The 16,769-nt window shown below is 39.0% G+C and overlaps 1 pseudogene; it reads right to left on the reverse strand.

The window, feature by feature from the left end:
* Nucleotides 1–40: 40 nt before the first annotated feature.
* Nucleotides 41–12,099, reverse strand: LOC125100811 (tubulin alpha chain-like; annotated as a pseudogene).
* Between the last annotated feature and the right edge of the window lie 4,670 nt (nt 12,100–16,769).

Here is a 16,769-nt window from a genome sequence, read left to right on the forward strand (position 1 = left end):
TGAATGAATGAAAAATTCACTTTTTTTTTTTTTTTTTTTTTTAAAAACAGAAACATCACTTTTATTGACAAGTTAGGGCCACGGACAGACAGCTTCCAGAACAGAAAAAAGACAGTCCCAAGACAACAGAGTGTAAAATCATAGCAGACAGCCTAATACTCTTCACCCTCATCCTCTCCCTCAGCAATATCTGCTCCGACCTCCTCATAATCCTTCTCAAGGGGCAGCCATGTCCTCACGGCCTCAGAAAACTCTCCTTCCTCCATGTCCTCCCCCACATACCAGTGAACAAAGGCACGCTTGGCATACATCAGGTCAAACTTGTGGTCCAGGCGAGCCCAGGCTCAGCGATGGCTGTGGTGTTGCTCAGCATGCACACAGCTCGCTGGACTTTGGCCAGGTCTCCACCGGGCACCACAGTGGGAGGCTGGTAATTAATGCCCACTTTGAAGCCAGTGGGACACCAGTCCACAAACTGGATTGGTATGCTTGGTCTTGATGGTGGCAATGGCGGCATTGAACATCTTTGGGAACCACATCGCCACGGTACAACAGACAGCAAGCCATGTATTTACCATGGCGAGGGTCACATTTCACCATCTGGTTGGCTGGCTCAAAGCACGCGTTGGTGATCTCTGCTACTGTAAGCTGTTCATGGTAGGCTTTCTCAGCAGAGATGACAGGGGCATAGGTGGCTAGAGGGAAGTGGATACGGGGATAGGGCACCAGGTTGGTCTGGAATTCTGTCAGATCAACATTCAGGGCTCCATCAAATGTTAATCCAGGAATAATCCTGAATTATATCACTAAACTTGGGGTCAGGAATTTCCTCTCAATAACAAGACTATTTGCCTTTATACATTCTTATTAGGAAAAAAAATAGTACAGATATAAGTTAAAAGTTCTTTAAAAACCAGTTCTTCTGAAAAAAATCTATTTAGTTAGCCAAAAGTAATTAGTACCTGGGATTTCTTAGGTTGGGAGCAAGGAGTACTGTTCTGAGAAAGAAGCTTCCCTGAGGGTTTGAATATATGATGACATCCCCCCTGGTTTATTTTTGTTTTTGTTACCATCAGAAACCCAGAGGATTTAGCAGCCAATCATGTGGACATCCAGAACAAGTCACTGTAAGGCCTGCTTTCCTAAGAAACGGACTTTCTAAGCTGAACTGTGGTTCTGACCTAGTCCAGAAAAGTAAGAAGAGGAAGAGACTCTGAAGAAAGCATTCACAGAGCAACTGGTTGGACCTGGCTGTAGGCTAGACCTTGTGTACTCATCACGGTTCTCGGATTCAAGCAGTCAACTCGACTAGAGTTGATTTAAAACTTGCTTATCCATTTTGAACGGTGTAGCAATCTTTTGTACCAGAGACACACAGTGAGAAAATGCCCAGGTGACTGTGATCTTACAGAATATTTTATCTGTCCCATGCATTTTACTTCTAGGAAATTTACATCAATTGTTTCCCCTACTTTATGACAGATTTCTTCTTTTAATTGGCACCTTAGTGCCCAATTAAATAACCATACTAATTAGAATAGCAATAATAACATAATTACGTTCAAAAACTAGTGAATTTATCAAAGGGTTCAGCATTAGGAAATCCTAATTTTAAAGCCACTTGCTAATGATGCACTCTATCTCCATGCTTTTTATTTCTTCCATTTCTGAACCAATGTGAAACTGGAAATGATGTCAAAATAAATAATAGCTAGAAGTTCCGTAATCACTCTTACAAGTAGCACATGGGCAAGGAGATATTCTCAAAGATAAGAAGTAGGCTTGCCCTCTGGGTATTAAACCAAAAATCAACAGTGAGATGAACCTTACAGAAACAAAATAGACTGCCACCTAATTAATATAATTAAGGTGAGAGAAGTAGAGAGACATGATCTGCCACAAAATCCAGGAAAACGAGATTCACAATGTAACCATTTACAGAGCCCAGTTAATTTGTGTCTTAAGGAAAGAACCAAGTCAGCTCCACTAAGTACCTGCTCTGCCTGGTAGGTATTTCCTTAGAACAGAATTCATGCTTGGGCTCTTTTAATGTAATGCCATAAAATAAGTCTCTCCCTTAAGTACCTCCTCTTCTAAACTTACACCCCCTCAAGTGTCAGCTAATAGTTTAGATTCTTCTGAGGTTTCAGGTTCAGAGAATGAGTGGAAGAAAAATGGAATAGTAGGCTCCCTGATCCCTAAAGGTTTAATTTCTCATTGTAAATTAATAAAATAACTTTCTGGTTTCATATGTCAGTCCTTTGGAGGTTTGCTAAATTGAACATCCCCAGTCTGATCAATTTCAAATATTGATGAAACATTTTCTAATCTGTGATATTTGGAGCAGACTCTGCAGAACAGTTAGTTCTCCAAGTCTTCCCCAGGGAATCCCTTCCACATCGATGAATGTCAAGCAAGCCTTTTCTATTCCAAAATGTCTACACCCCTACCAGTGAACATGGCTCACTCCAGGCCACACTGCAGCCGCAGAATGTAAACATAATGGTGGATGCACAGGGATGACATCCAGAAGTTAACTTTTGTGTTTCCTTCAAGTGAAAACAGACCTCAACTGCCCCATCTCCTTTGAACTATATAGTGGCAAACATAGCTCCTAGCACACAGTAGGGCCTCAATAATATGTGTTGAAATGATGGCTGCTTTTGTGCATGTTTGATGCTCTCACAAAGGGTAAGAGGAAGCTTGCTGTTCTTGGAGCATTTTCGCAACTACGTGTGAATGGAACATTTAGTTTCAGAGTGTGGCCCTGAAGACAGTAGAAGTGACCACATCTTGGGTGATTTTTTTTTTTAATAGATACTCCTCAGGTCCCAGGAAGAAAAGAACAATTGAAAGAAATGAAGATTAACAGCATCATCACCAGTTCATGCCCTCTCCAGGGTACTCACTAGAGAGTTGGCCTTCCCTTTCTAGGTCCTTCTGTCTTCCGTCAGAGCCCAGGGGAGTCCCATGCCCTCCTTGTTCCAGACCTCTGTGATCACAATAGCTTCTCCTTAGGCTGTTCCCCACCAATCCTGATCCCCTTGAGTGGTGAGAATAATTCCAGATTTAGGTGTGTTTCCTACAACTCTCTGAGCTCAGATCTTGACTGCAGGCACCTTGAACCTGTGAAAAGGTGACCAAGTGGCAGGCTGCATCCCTTCCTAAATGCTATCGAAAGTTCCAGAATTAACCATTGCCAGAGAGCTGTGTGGCCACAGCCTTAGGGCCTCAGGTGTTGCCCAGGGCCCAGGAGAGATGACAGATGGGCATCTCATTCCTGCTGCTGCTTTGGGGTGAGGTTGCTTGGTGCTGCTGCAGACTACTTCTCCACTGGTCCCAGGGGTTTCAAATAGAGCCAAAAGCTCTATGTGGACATGAATGGGAAAAGAGGGATAGGCATAGATTACTGTCTCAGAAAAAAAGCCAGATTGGGGCCTCCATTAAGAAAACTTCTTGGCCCTGCCCCTGATGCCACACATACCTGCCAGAAGTTTTTCCTGCTCATCCCCTCTCCAAATGCTACATGTGGATAAAATATACTACTTCTCCCACCACCTCCAGAGTATTTCTGCTTTCTACGAGTCAGATTTTTGTTTTGGTGTATGGAGGTGGCATATCCGATTCTGGAAGGATTATTGCATTTTGTTAGATAAAAGTAAATTTTGTAGTTGGCAGATTTGTTGATTCGTGTGCCGGTGCTGAGTAACTGCCTTTAAAAGATACACAGCAGTGTAATGATAGCATTCAAATTTCCTTTAATACTAGGAAGTTCCTAGTATTAAAATTAAAATCCTAGTATCAAAATTCCTAATACTGGGGCGCCTGGGTGGCTCAGTGGGTTAAGCTTCTGCCTTTGGCTCAGGTCATGGTCTCAGGGTCCTGGGGTTGAGCCCCACATCGGGCTCTCTGCTCAGCAGGGAGCCTGCTTCTCTCCTCTCTCTGCCTGCCTCTCTGCCTACTTGTGATCTCTCTCTCTCTCTCTTTCTTTCTCTGTCAAATAAATAAACGAAATCTTTAAAAAAAAGTTCCTAATACTAGGGGTGGGGTTATATGAACAACGTGGACATTTATGGATGCTAAATTGGAGGCTAACTTTTTATCGGAAATGGAAAAAGCCATGATAGACGAGACACAGACATAGAGAAGCAAAGTATAATGCCAAGGATTTTCAGCCTTTGGTATTAGGACTTTGGGCACTAATATAATATAAAAGTAAAGCATATATAGAAGTATATAAAAATGAAATTTTTGTAACTTGTATTTCGTGGCTAGGCTGAATACCAACATTGCTCTATTGGGGACCTAGTAATAAAATGAATAAAATAATTTCTACCTACAGATAGATTATTACATATACAACATTGGCTAAATCAGTGAATGTGGGCTTGTTGATGCAAAGTAATATCCATCATCTTCACACTTACATGCTCATTATTATAATTAGGAATCACTTAGGAGAACAATATTCTCACAGCTTCAAGGTAAATATTAAAAATACTTTGAAATTTAAAGTTCACTATACCAGCAGTCAGACATAGGATACAGACTTCCAAAGCTATTCACACTGGAAAGTCAGTATCAAAAGTCAGCTGGATTTCTCCATCTTTAAGTACACTGTAGTAATCAAGAATAGGGCTTTTAGCTTAAGGAGGACCTGGGTTTGAATCCTGACTCTGACACTCCCTAGGGGTGATCTTGGGCTAGTTGCTTAAATTTTATGGACTTATATGAATTTTCCAACTGAAAAAATGGAAATGATAATACATACATCTTTGTTAACAGTCACGATTCTTAACAACTGGTATAGCTTGGGCAACAACCAGTCAGAATAGAATCTAGCCTTGGCCCTGGAGTGAAGTCCTGAAGGGCTGCTGTGCCCAGTGTTACCTCTTCAGTTTCTAGATTTGAGAAGAACAAGGTTGAGGGGCCCCAGAAGAGCTGGGCAACCAGAGAAACAGGGTTGAGAGGGCACTTGGGGAATTGAGGGCAGCAACTCTTCACTGCCCACTATGAAAGTATTTCAGTGTTTTAACAACAGTGTTTGGCCATACAGCTGTGTAATTTCATTATGCAGAGTCAATGTAAGGATAAATCATATAATATAGGTAGAGTACTCAGCACATATTAAGTTCAATAAATGGTAGCTATAATAATAATAATAAAAATAAAAATACATGTGGCTTAATAGGAATAAAATAATAGCAAAATCAGGATTACAGTGAGGGTTAAATAAGAAAATGTGTTATTTAGTTTGAGGCTCGGCTCCTAGTAAGTGCTTAACACATAGTGGGCATTATTATTCTTGGCATTACTATTATTATTATGTGATGCCTAGTGTGGGGATTAAATTGGATGCAGTGGATTAAGAGACCAAATATTGCATATATCAAAGTTTTTCTAGCTAGTAAATAGATGATTGCATTCATATTGTAAGATTACAGGAAATAATAGGAAAACTGGTGAATGATTTTAAGAAGAAAAAAGTAACTCCTACAAAATATCTTATGAGAATATAATTTGTCAAATAGGGCAAAGGAAAATTAAATTCATAAACATAATTGCATCTGACAAATTATTGACCATAAACCCAGAGAAGGCACTATATAAAGGAAGTGACAAAATGACAAAATCAATTCTAGCATACTTCAGGCAATTTGAGTCTTGATTGGTATCAATAATTTAAAATTCAATGGCATATTGTTTTCATTTCATTTCTAGAAGTTTATATTAGAGATAAATCATATTTTTGGCTAAATTAGCAAACAGGTAATGATTCTTCCGTAATGAAATACATCAGCTCAGATCTAGAGAGCCTTCTGAAAGCTTTCTCGGACTATGCAATTTAACAGTTTCTCAGACTGTGGTTACGCAAAATGAAATAGCTCCTTTAAAATCATTTGCTTATTCTTCCTAAAATAGACATTCAAAGCAGGATAATTTGGTAGATTTGAGGTTTGTGGGTTTTCAATTGTGTCTTGGCCCTCAATATTAAATCAATTAATTACCAAATTGCTATCTCATTTTACGATGACCTTAAAGACTCCAGTAAACAGTTAGTGGTCTAGCGGTTTGGAAACTATGGGTGAGAGGAAGTGAAATTCTACTGAACTTACCTACAACTAAAGTGAACAGTATTTTCTTCTTAGTGACTTTATTTCAGTATGATATAAAGTTCAACAAATTATTTTTTTAACTCCATAAGGTAATGATCCTCACCGCTGTTCTGAAGGAGGTTCGTCTGAGAATGTCAACCACTAAAATAAACCCAGAGCCACAACTGAGGGTCAGACTCTCAATTTTGATTCAAATTTATTTTTTTTTCACATTTTGATGGCGAGCTCAAAGCTAATTCACATTACTGATTACTCAAAATCATACCACAAGTTCTGCTCTAGACTTAAGGGGATTTTTCCACTCAAGTAATTCTGAGAAACAGAGGTTGCCATCACATAAACTTTGTTTAAACAGAAAATTTTTTAAATTATACTCACACTAATCATATTGCACACCATTATTAAACATACAATGTGTATATATAATTTTGGGGCTTCTGTTGATTTGCTGGCTTTCAAAAGGCTCACTCTATCTGAATGATGAAATAAAGACAATTGCTTGCAGAGAAGGATGTTGAAATCAATTATGGATATAGAGGAAAAAAAATAAAGAGCAAGATATTGAAGATCTACTATTACCCACAGAGATGATATCATTGGAGAGAAAGATATAGAGAAATAACACTGACTTTGAACTCCCCTGCACTGTATATCCACAAAAGATCTTTCATTCCACAATTATTTTCTCTGAGCACCAAATTGAAGAGATTCTCCCTATTTATTAATAATTAAATTGGTTATGAGGAAGAATTGTGTTTTATTTACAAGAATGTACAGCATTTAATAATGTGACTATTCCATCACAGTTAAATTGCATATTTCTCTAGGTAGCCAAATGTAGTTTGATTAAATATATTTTTACTCTCAGTCTAACATTCAACCAATAGAAATTCAAGCCAGGTGAATAAAGAGGAATTAAAGAGCAGGCTACATTTGCTCACCTCTGATAATTATTACTAATAATATTAAGTAAAATATTAATATTTAAAAATCATCAAAGTTCTGTTAAACTGGTGATTAATAGCAGCAAATGCCCCACTTTGAAGAATGCAAGTACTTTCTGTCATTCTTCCACACTGGATTCAGGGATATGTCCCCTCAGACTCTGACTCAAGGGCCAGGGAGCAGTTGGGAACTGGGATTCTGAGGAAAGGCTGAAAAGGCAAGAGGAAGAAAGGAAATCCAGAAAAAAGAGAACTCCAGGTTTCTACTGGAGACAGATTCCTTCTCTATGTTTTACAAAGAGCCCCAGTAAGAATTGTTAAGACTCTGAGACACTTGTGTGTCTCTGATCTGGCCTCAAGTAAGAATAGGTTCTTTCTGGTATTGGGCCAGCACAGTCACTCTGACGCTGAGATGCATAAGAGCATGTTTAGGGTTTAGTAATGGAGTAATCATTTTATGGAAGTTATGGGACAATGTTAAAACTACAAACTAAGTACGGTATCAGAGTTTAAATAGTGACTTGATAAAACACAGCAGATGGAGATAAACTGATAGATGCAACCTAAAAACTGGCCTTTTTCCCAATACACTATTTAATTAAGTAACACAGAGAAAAGCTCCATTTTCTTGTCTGACATAGCAAAACAATTCAATGAAGTAAAAACAAGATGCCATTCAGAATTCTAATGCAATCTTATGGAGCTCTCTCATAATATATATATTATATATATATCACATAATGATAACATATAATGTTGTCATTAATTACTGAGTTGGACTAAGGCCTATTAATTAGAATTTGCAATCATATTTTTCAAGGTTAAATTATATTTGCATCTTTCTATACAGGTACATATATAAAAGCAACATATATAAAATAATACTAAGTGAAATATGTCCATATATGTGTGTTTGAAAAGTTGTTTACTTTTCCTATTGGGATTATGAGGGTTTTTGTCCTCCTTTTTTCTCCACAGGACAGTGGAAAGTCAGAGTGATGCATCTAACAATAATCTCCTCTTATTTACAATGATAATATAATAATCATAATTATACATTAATGATATAATGATTCATTATAATAATGATAATATTGATCCACCACTATACGTTTGAACTGAATTCTGGTCATGTAATGCTCATGATTCCACTGAGTTTACCTGCTCTCTCTTGTCCTATTTTGGGGCTGGAGTGCAAAGTATGGTATGGAAAAGTTTTCCTTTGGGTAAGGCCAACAACCACCTTGAGGGTTGAGACTACAATTTTATACTCATTAATCATTCTGGATAAAATCAAGTGAGGTAAATAAAATATACACACATCACCTCTCTATGTCTTCATATGCCTGCATAAATACACACACACCACACACACACACACACACACACAGACACACAACACCATCACTCCTGCTTTGTGTAGATGAGATGCAATCTCCTTTTCTACACACAGATATTTCTTCACGCAAGGTCACTGAGTGTGCATATGCTGATTGGCAAGAAATATTGCCCCATCTAGAGAAGTTACCATGTCTCAGTTGAATTATTGAGGATCTGTCTGGTTGGTGAACAAGCAGGTCTTAAGCTGGAGGTGACAGAAGTGAGAAATTTCTAAACTTTATCTTCCTATGGACCTTCTTTACTCTATGTACTTGTGATGTCCTACACAGGCACAGTATATATATTTTCACATATATTTTCATTATATTCCAGATGATGAACATAAAATTGTGCGGCTATGAATAACTTAATTCTAAGACAGTACCCCAGGTCTTACGCCATGAACTCCTTGAGGGCAAAGTCTATGGAACTGTCAGCCCAGGTACCTGGCATGATGATGAGCATTTGCTGAACACTCAACAAATATTTGTTGAATAACTGAGTGATGACAGAAGAGGTGAAGGTGGAGGAAGAGAGCCAGAATCTAGCATCTGGATCAGAATAGGAAAGCCCTTAGTATGATTGTGTGAATGGGTCAACAACAGAATGATCATAATGACAGCTTTATATTTGTCTACGAATTATCTAGAGGAAATCAGTTTACTTCACTAGAATAGCAACGATAGTCTGTGAGTCTTTGATTAAATCAGCATTGTGCAGGGGAATACCTCTTATTTCATTTGTCCTTCTCACCTAGTACATCATCTTATTTTATTCCCCTTCTACTCCTAAAAGTCCAATTTATGGTTCCAGAGATTTCCTGATTTCTTCACTGGTCACTTAAATGTTGTTAACATTTTACCAACTAAGTGGTCAAACAAATTAATACCTGAATTCTTAAAGTTCACAAACTGAGTCCCTGCCCTACAGAAGAATAGTGTCATAGGGACATTAGTAGAAGGAAGGGGAAAATGAAGTGGGGGAAATCAGAGGGAGAGATGAACCATGAGAGACTATGGACTCCAGGAAACAAATTGAGGGTCTTAGAGAGGAGGAGGATGGGGGGATGGGTTAGCCCAGTGATGGGTATTAAGGAGGGCACATATTGCATGGAGCACTGGGTGTTGCATGCAAACAATGAATCATGGAACACTGCATCAAAAACTAATGGTGACTAACATAACATAAAAATAAATAAATAAACATGGATTGTGAAATATGATAAAAAAGAATAGTGTCATAGGGAAGACAGAAATTAAGCAGATTGCAGCAAAAAATTACACAATTACCAGTGTGCAAAGTACTTGGAGAGGTACGGGACACTGTGAGAATACTTAATGGAGAGTGTGCAGAATTACCTGGACAGCTGACTCAGCACTTGTTTGAGGCATCAGCAAAGGCTCAAGAAAGAGTGAAAGAGAGGAGATAGAAAAAGAGGGGGAGCCTGAGTACATGTAGGGCAGCATTTGTGAGAGAGAGAACGAAGGAGATAATTTGAATGAGAAAAAAAATCTAGAAAGAAGTTCTGAATATGTATACATTTTGTTGTATGTCATTTCCAAAAAAAAAAAAAGTAAACATTTCACACTTTTATTTTGTGTTTCAATTCATATTAGCTGTGCTGGGGGAGCCAACAAATCTTCCAAGTGCTTAGGGTTTATAAATGTTGCCAGCTCTACAAGGGAGCCTAACCTCTGAAGGGTAACTTTTACATTAAGATTTAAATGATGAAGAATTAGGTGAGTAAGAAGAAGGTAGAAGATATCAGAAGGGATTTTCAGATGGTACATGCAGCATGTGAATGACCCAAGGTGGACTGAGAGAACAGTCTTGACCCCATTCATCTGTTTCCTCTCCTCTTTAGGGAGTCATGTCTTAAGGCAGACTCAATCAGATGCTGTCATATATGCACAAGGGAAGGCCTTCTTGCCATTAGAGCCACGTTGGGACATTAACCACAAATGGGCAATCACAGTAACATACAGGATTCAGTTTGGTCCAGCTTTATTTATATGACAGAACAATTTCAAATACATACTATGTGCCAGGCCTTAGGTTAAGCACTGGAGATACCCAAGGATTTCTGCCCCTCTAGGTTATTGTGGATCTACTGCTGGATCTCAGCTCTCTCCAGCCCAGATCTTCCTCTTACCTGATTCCCTGAGAAATGTGGCTTCTCCTAGTTACACTTCGTTTCTGTCCCAGCATCCAATCTCCTATAATCCCAAACCAACCCAGCTCCTGTCTTCGGTCCATCCCAGCGCCCTTCTGCTCAGCCAGTCTGAGCACTAAGGAAACAACAGGCTTTTTGCCTTTATGAGAATTTCTTACACTCTTCCTTCTAGTCATAAGCTATTACCAAAATCAGATGTTCAAGCTAGTGCTTTCGGCAAGTAGCCACCTTCATCCTGTCTCCCATACAGAAGTCTGTTTGAACTAGCATTTTTCAGTGCTCAACTTCCAAACCATTCTACTAGTTGCAATCTTAATGAACATTGTTCTTGATTTCACTTTGACTCAGCATGTTTTCTTCTCGCTCACTTTTTTTCCCGGTTCATATACTGCCTTACCTAGCTTCAGTTTTTTGCTCACTGAATGTTTACACATTGCTTCCAGTCAATCTGCTACTCATACAAATTAACATTTATAGTCACTGGAAGATGGTGAAAATACATATGGAATTGCTATGGAGCTAAAGGAAATCAACATAATCTTCAGATTAAATTACTTGGAATTCATTGTCTCATCTTAAAACTTATCTTCATGGGAAAAACAAACAAACAAGGGTGCCTGGGTGGCACAGTCAGTTGAGGGACTGATTCCTGGTTCTGGCTCAGGTTGTGATCTCAGGGTCCTAAGATGAAGCCCACCCCATACTGGGCTCTGTACTCAGCACAGAATCCATTTAGGACTCTCTCTCTCTCTCTCAGCTCCTCCCCACCCCCCCAAAATAAATAAAATAAAAACAACCCCCCCAAACTAATCTTTATGACTTATAATAACAAATAGTTATGTCATATTTTCCTTTATCCCCCCCCTTTTTTTTTAAGATTTTATTTATTTATTTGGCAGACAGAGATCACAGGTAGGCAGAGAGGCAGGCAGAGAGAGAGGAAGGGAAGCAGGCTCCCTGCTGAGTAGAGAGCGATGTGGGGCTTGATCCCAGGACCCTGGGATCATGACCTGAGCCGAAGGCAGAGGCTTTAACCCACTGAGCCACCCAGACGCCCCATCCTTTATCCCTTTTATTCAGAAAAGATTGAAGATGTCTCATGAAATACATACAGTACAATAAGATGTTAAGGGAGTGGAGTAACTAACCAAAGGGAAGCTAAGAGTAGACAAGTAAGAACTCAGGGCAAAAGTAATTCCCAAAATGTACAGTGTAGAGTCTGGGCACTTGCCATAAGGAAGCCTCCAAATTTTTAAAGTACGAACACAGGATGGAAGGAAGCACATTCTATTACATAATCCAAATGCGCAGATTATAAAACAAACTAGTTGCTCAAGAGAAAAACAGTCATTTGCGGTAATGAATTTCTGCAGGCTCTTGTCAAGACAACACAATGAGCAACATTCTCACCTGCACTTCCACAGTAAAAACAGTTGTCGGATTCCTCGGGCTGCATCTCTGTGGTCCCTAGACTCCAGCTGTTCATATGGCCCTAAACTGCAGGTCAGTGAAAGTAATCACAGAGGAGCCCAAACCAGAATTTCCAGAAACAGATTTTGATCATTTTTCTTTTAAAGACAAAACTTAGATCACCCAAAGGGTGAGTGGTTTTCAGGAAATCCTCCATTAACACTACCTCTGTCCATTGAGCATTTCTGATCATATCTGCAAAGCACACAGATGCTCTGGCAATTTAGGGCATATTCATTCCCATTAGTACTCAGCATAACTGGGGATAGGATTAACATTGTTTTATAAAAGTTTAAGGACTAAACCAAGATTTTCCTCAGAAAACAACTGTGGATCTATTCTAATACAGATAAAAGGGCAAATGTCAAGATTCTGCCATTGAAACCACCTGTGATGGTTTAGCCTACAAAATCTATGAAGCGGCTATTACCAGAAACCTACCTCCGCAGTCAATTTTCCCCATTTTTTTTTAATCGTGGTAAGAGCAACACATAGTCTATCACCTTAGCCATTTTAAGTGTACAGTTTAGTGATATTAAATATATTCATAATGTTGTACAACCATCACCAACATCCATCTTCATAACCCTTTTCATCTTCAAAAAAAATTTTTTTTTACTCTTTTCACTAAAACTCTGTACCCATTAAACAAGACATTCCGTCTTCCCTCTCTCCCCAGCCCCTGGAAATCAACATTCTACCTTCTCTGAGTCTGACCTAATGTAATCATTTTAATCAGGAAGAAAAGCATTCATAAAATATCTAACATCAAGCCGTGAATTGCATGTGATATCCAGAAGTTAAAATGCCATAAAAACCAATGCCTCTAGATGGCTAAATAATTTGATTATGTGGCACAAGTAATCAAAAGTTGGTTAGGTTTGGAGACTGTTAATTAACAACAGCAGCTTTGGGTGTTGCTGCTGCTGATCTGAGGTCATCACTCTTTTTGTCAATAATTCAATCACAGGCGCTTGTCTGAGTGTCTCCCATATTATGACAAGTAAAACTAAGTCCAAAAGGTACACAAGTTCATTTTTCTACATTTTTTTTTTACAAGAGAAGTGACAGAACATTGCATCTAGTTAACACAAAAGTAGTATTGAGTTATGAAAGGGCAACTTAAAAATAAGGAAGAAAGAGGGTGCCTGGCTGGTTCAGTTGGTTAAGCGGCTGACTCTTGATTTCGACTCAGGTCATGATCTCAGGGCCCTGGGATGCAGCCCCAACCTCAGAAGGGAGTCTGCTTGAGATTCTCTCTTTCTCTCTCTCTCTGACCTCTCCACCCCTCCCCCAATTCTCTCCCTCTCTCTCTTTCTCAAAATAAATAAATAAATCTTAAAAAAAAAATAAGGAAGGAGAAAGGTGCAGAATACATTTGTTTTGCATGCTTGAGCTTTTCAAGAAAGGTCATTTTTATGGATCCTAACTCTCACCATGGTTTTGAGATCTGGTTCTATATAAGCATAATAGCCAAAAACTAAAACTCTATTTATACAACTTAGTCTACAACAGATACTGGTTTTGAGAAATTTTCAAGAGAAGTTGCAAATATGTAATGTGATATTGTTCCTGATGAATTTCATCATAAGGTGATAAATATATAATCCTGGTCAGTACTGGAAAAGTTTGCCTGAAGTCTGTTTTCCTTCAGCCTGAAGTCTGGTCTAGAAATTCTGGAATGATAACTAATCAGATAATTATCAGAAATGATAATCACTTTTCAAGTGGAATAATGTATAATCTACTAGATTTGTGATTTTGAGAAAAATGGAAAGTGCCCTTTTCAAAAATGAGAGCAGATTCTAGGGCCCCTCTGATGGCTCCCATTGCTGAAGAAATAATTAAGGCATTAAGACAAAAGACAGGCAAGGCTTACTGTCCTCCAGTCAGACTGACCCTTGAGTTCTGAGTTCTGAGTTCTGAGAGGCACACAACAGAGAGTATCCTGAGTCCAAGCAACAATGACCACTGGTCTTAACTGCAGAGCCTGGGATCTACTGAAATTATTCTTTATGCTCCACTTTATATTACTTTGATATACCTGAAGTAGGTATTTTTTCCTTAACTACTCATTTATTGATATTAATTATTTAACAGACATACATTGAGTACCTTTAAGACACCGTAAGTACCAAAATGAATGAGCCAGGAATTTTGACCTTAACAAGCTCATAGCCTGTGCTTTCCATTCATAGTTCAAGATGTTCTAATCAAGAAAAATATCCCCCTTTGTTTTGTCCCTGTTATACCTGTTACACCAAACCAGGAGATATATTTTTTCCCCCTGGGATTAAATATACCTCACAAGTATAAGTAGCACAGAATTATATTAACAGGTTGACTTAAGAAAAGGAACCCTGTTTACCATTAATTTAGTGACTGTTTAATGCTGGCAAGTGTACTCTCTTGAAAGGTCTGTCACTTCACTTGGAATGACTGAAGTTTCAGGTTTCCTTGTCTGTCACCAGAGCACAACTTCCTACAACATGCTTTATTTACTTCTGGCTCTTTGCCAGTCCAGCACTTTTGAACTCAAGGTTTCACTCTAGCAATAATTTCATATCTCATCTTTCTTCTCTCTCCTACCTATCACATATAGTATCTATGGAATAGCATTCTGATTTCATCCCATCATTTCTTGTTCAGAAATTCCAGGAATTGCCTACGTCCTATAAGCTCTTGTGACTAATTGGAAACTCTTTCCATGCTATACCTATCCTTACTCACCCAACTCCACCTCTTAGTTACTACCTATTACTCTTATTAGTCGTACCTCAAACACCTTGAGTTTTCTCCACTCTCTAAGTACTTGCTCCTGCAGTTATTTAACTGATTACTCTCTATAACTTCTCTCTCCAACTAGGTTGCAAACTCCATCCAGTGAGAAAGGGTCACCTTAAATTTCCATTTGTGTCTTCTCTGTTTTAGGCAGTTGTTATGCATACATTTGGTGCTCAATACTTAAGAAACAACTGTGAAATGAATAAATTACCACTGACTCGAAACACATTTTCATTCTTTTACAGCTGGTGCCTACCTTAAGTCTTGTTATTCCCATGTCAATGCTTTTTTAAACCTTTCCAGGTACAACCAATAGGAAGAAATTCTTTTTATATTATGACCTGGTATGCCTGTGTGTCTGTACAAAAGTTTCATAAAACAATACATATTACACTGTGCAATATATTCTGATGTTTTCTGTTCTATTTTTAAAATACCGATTATGACACACTAAATTGATTTCATTACTACTAATGGGTTATAATCTATGGTATAAAAATACTCTGTGCTCCTTGGATTAATATGAGGTAACATAATATTGCCCTTGACAAGTGCTTTGAGAACAAAACAGCGCTTTGAGTGTCTGTTCCTGACAATCTGACCGACAATTGCCATCTTTTCAGTTATCTTGAGATCACTTCTCCCCACATCCCACGATAGCATTTAGAATCAAGTCCCACTTCTATCTTTTGAAATTTAGGGCACAGTTAAATAATAATGCACAAAAGTATCCTCTTGATTTCTACATCTTAGGTTGTCTTGATAAAAGTCAGTGGCAAATAAATAAAAATTGCCAGACCTAATTTTAATCAGACCACTTGCAGATGAAGAAAAGTAGTTTCGCTAAGTAGGTATAGGTATGATTATATTTTTTGTTTCTTTACTAGCTTGAGATCATGAGCTTTGTTGCTAGACCATCCAGGATCTGAATCCCAGCTTTGCAAAGTTACTTAAGCTGAGCAAGTTTATTTAACCTGAGCCTCCACTTCTGTACCCATACATTGGAAATAATCATTCAGTTTCAAAGGGTAGAGGAGGGGTTAAATTAGACCATGCAAGTAAAGAGCTTAGTACAGGGCCTGGGACACACAAGTGCTCCACGAATGGTAGTAATGTTTTATTACTATAACAATAAGTAAATATATCTCAAACTTCCTTTTAGGGTCAGAAAGCAAGGTTCAATCATAAGAACAAAAGTGAGACTACTTTTTTCTTTAAATATCTAGCTAATTTCTGTACTCGGGTTATTTATAATATAAAATTCCACTGCTAGTTTTATAGATCATAAATATCCCTAAGGAAAGGATCTATTTGTGGCACTAGATAATCATTATAGAATACGGAATGTTTGTTCAAACAGGCACAGGGCAGTTGCAACCGTTCTCGAAATTACTTTGAGGCAGTAATCAAGATTCCCCTAGCTCCAGTTCAATCATTTGCTTAAGAAGAGGGCTGGGTTATGCATTGAAAAAAAGACTTTGACAATCTAATTGAACCCATCTGGACCCCTGGGGATTAACTTTCAGTCACTACACTCGAGAATGTGCGTATGCGTGTTGGGGGACCGGGAGACCAAAGAAGGCAGACAGCGACAGACCTGCAACAGGAGGTAGAAACAGAGGAGTCGGCAAGAGGCTGCAGACTCCGTAGACAGACACGATTTAATCCCTTCCCTGAACTGGGAAGAAAGGGGGACAGAAGGAAGAAGCCGCTTTCGAGAAGCCGCACCTGGCCAGACCGGCTGCCGGCCCCGCCCACCCGGCTGACCCCAGGCTCCAGACGGCTGCTGGGCGCGCCGTGCCCCTCGGTCCCCACAGCCCCTTTCGTCACGTCCGGGGGCGGGCCGGGGCGCCGGGGGAGGGCCCGGGTGGGGCTGGGGGGCCGGGCTGGGCGGGGGTGGGG

Source organism: Lutra lutra, chromosome 1 (assembly GCF_902655055.1).
Source record: "Lutra lutra chromosome 1, mLutLut1.2, whole genome shotgun sequence".
NCBI classification, from domain to species: Eukaryota; Metazoa; Chordata; class Mammalia; order Carnivora; family Mustelidae; genus Lutra; species Lutra lutra.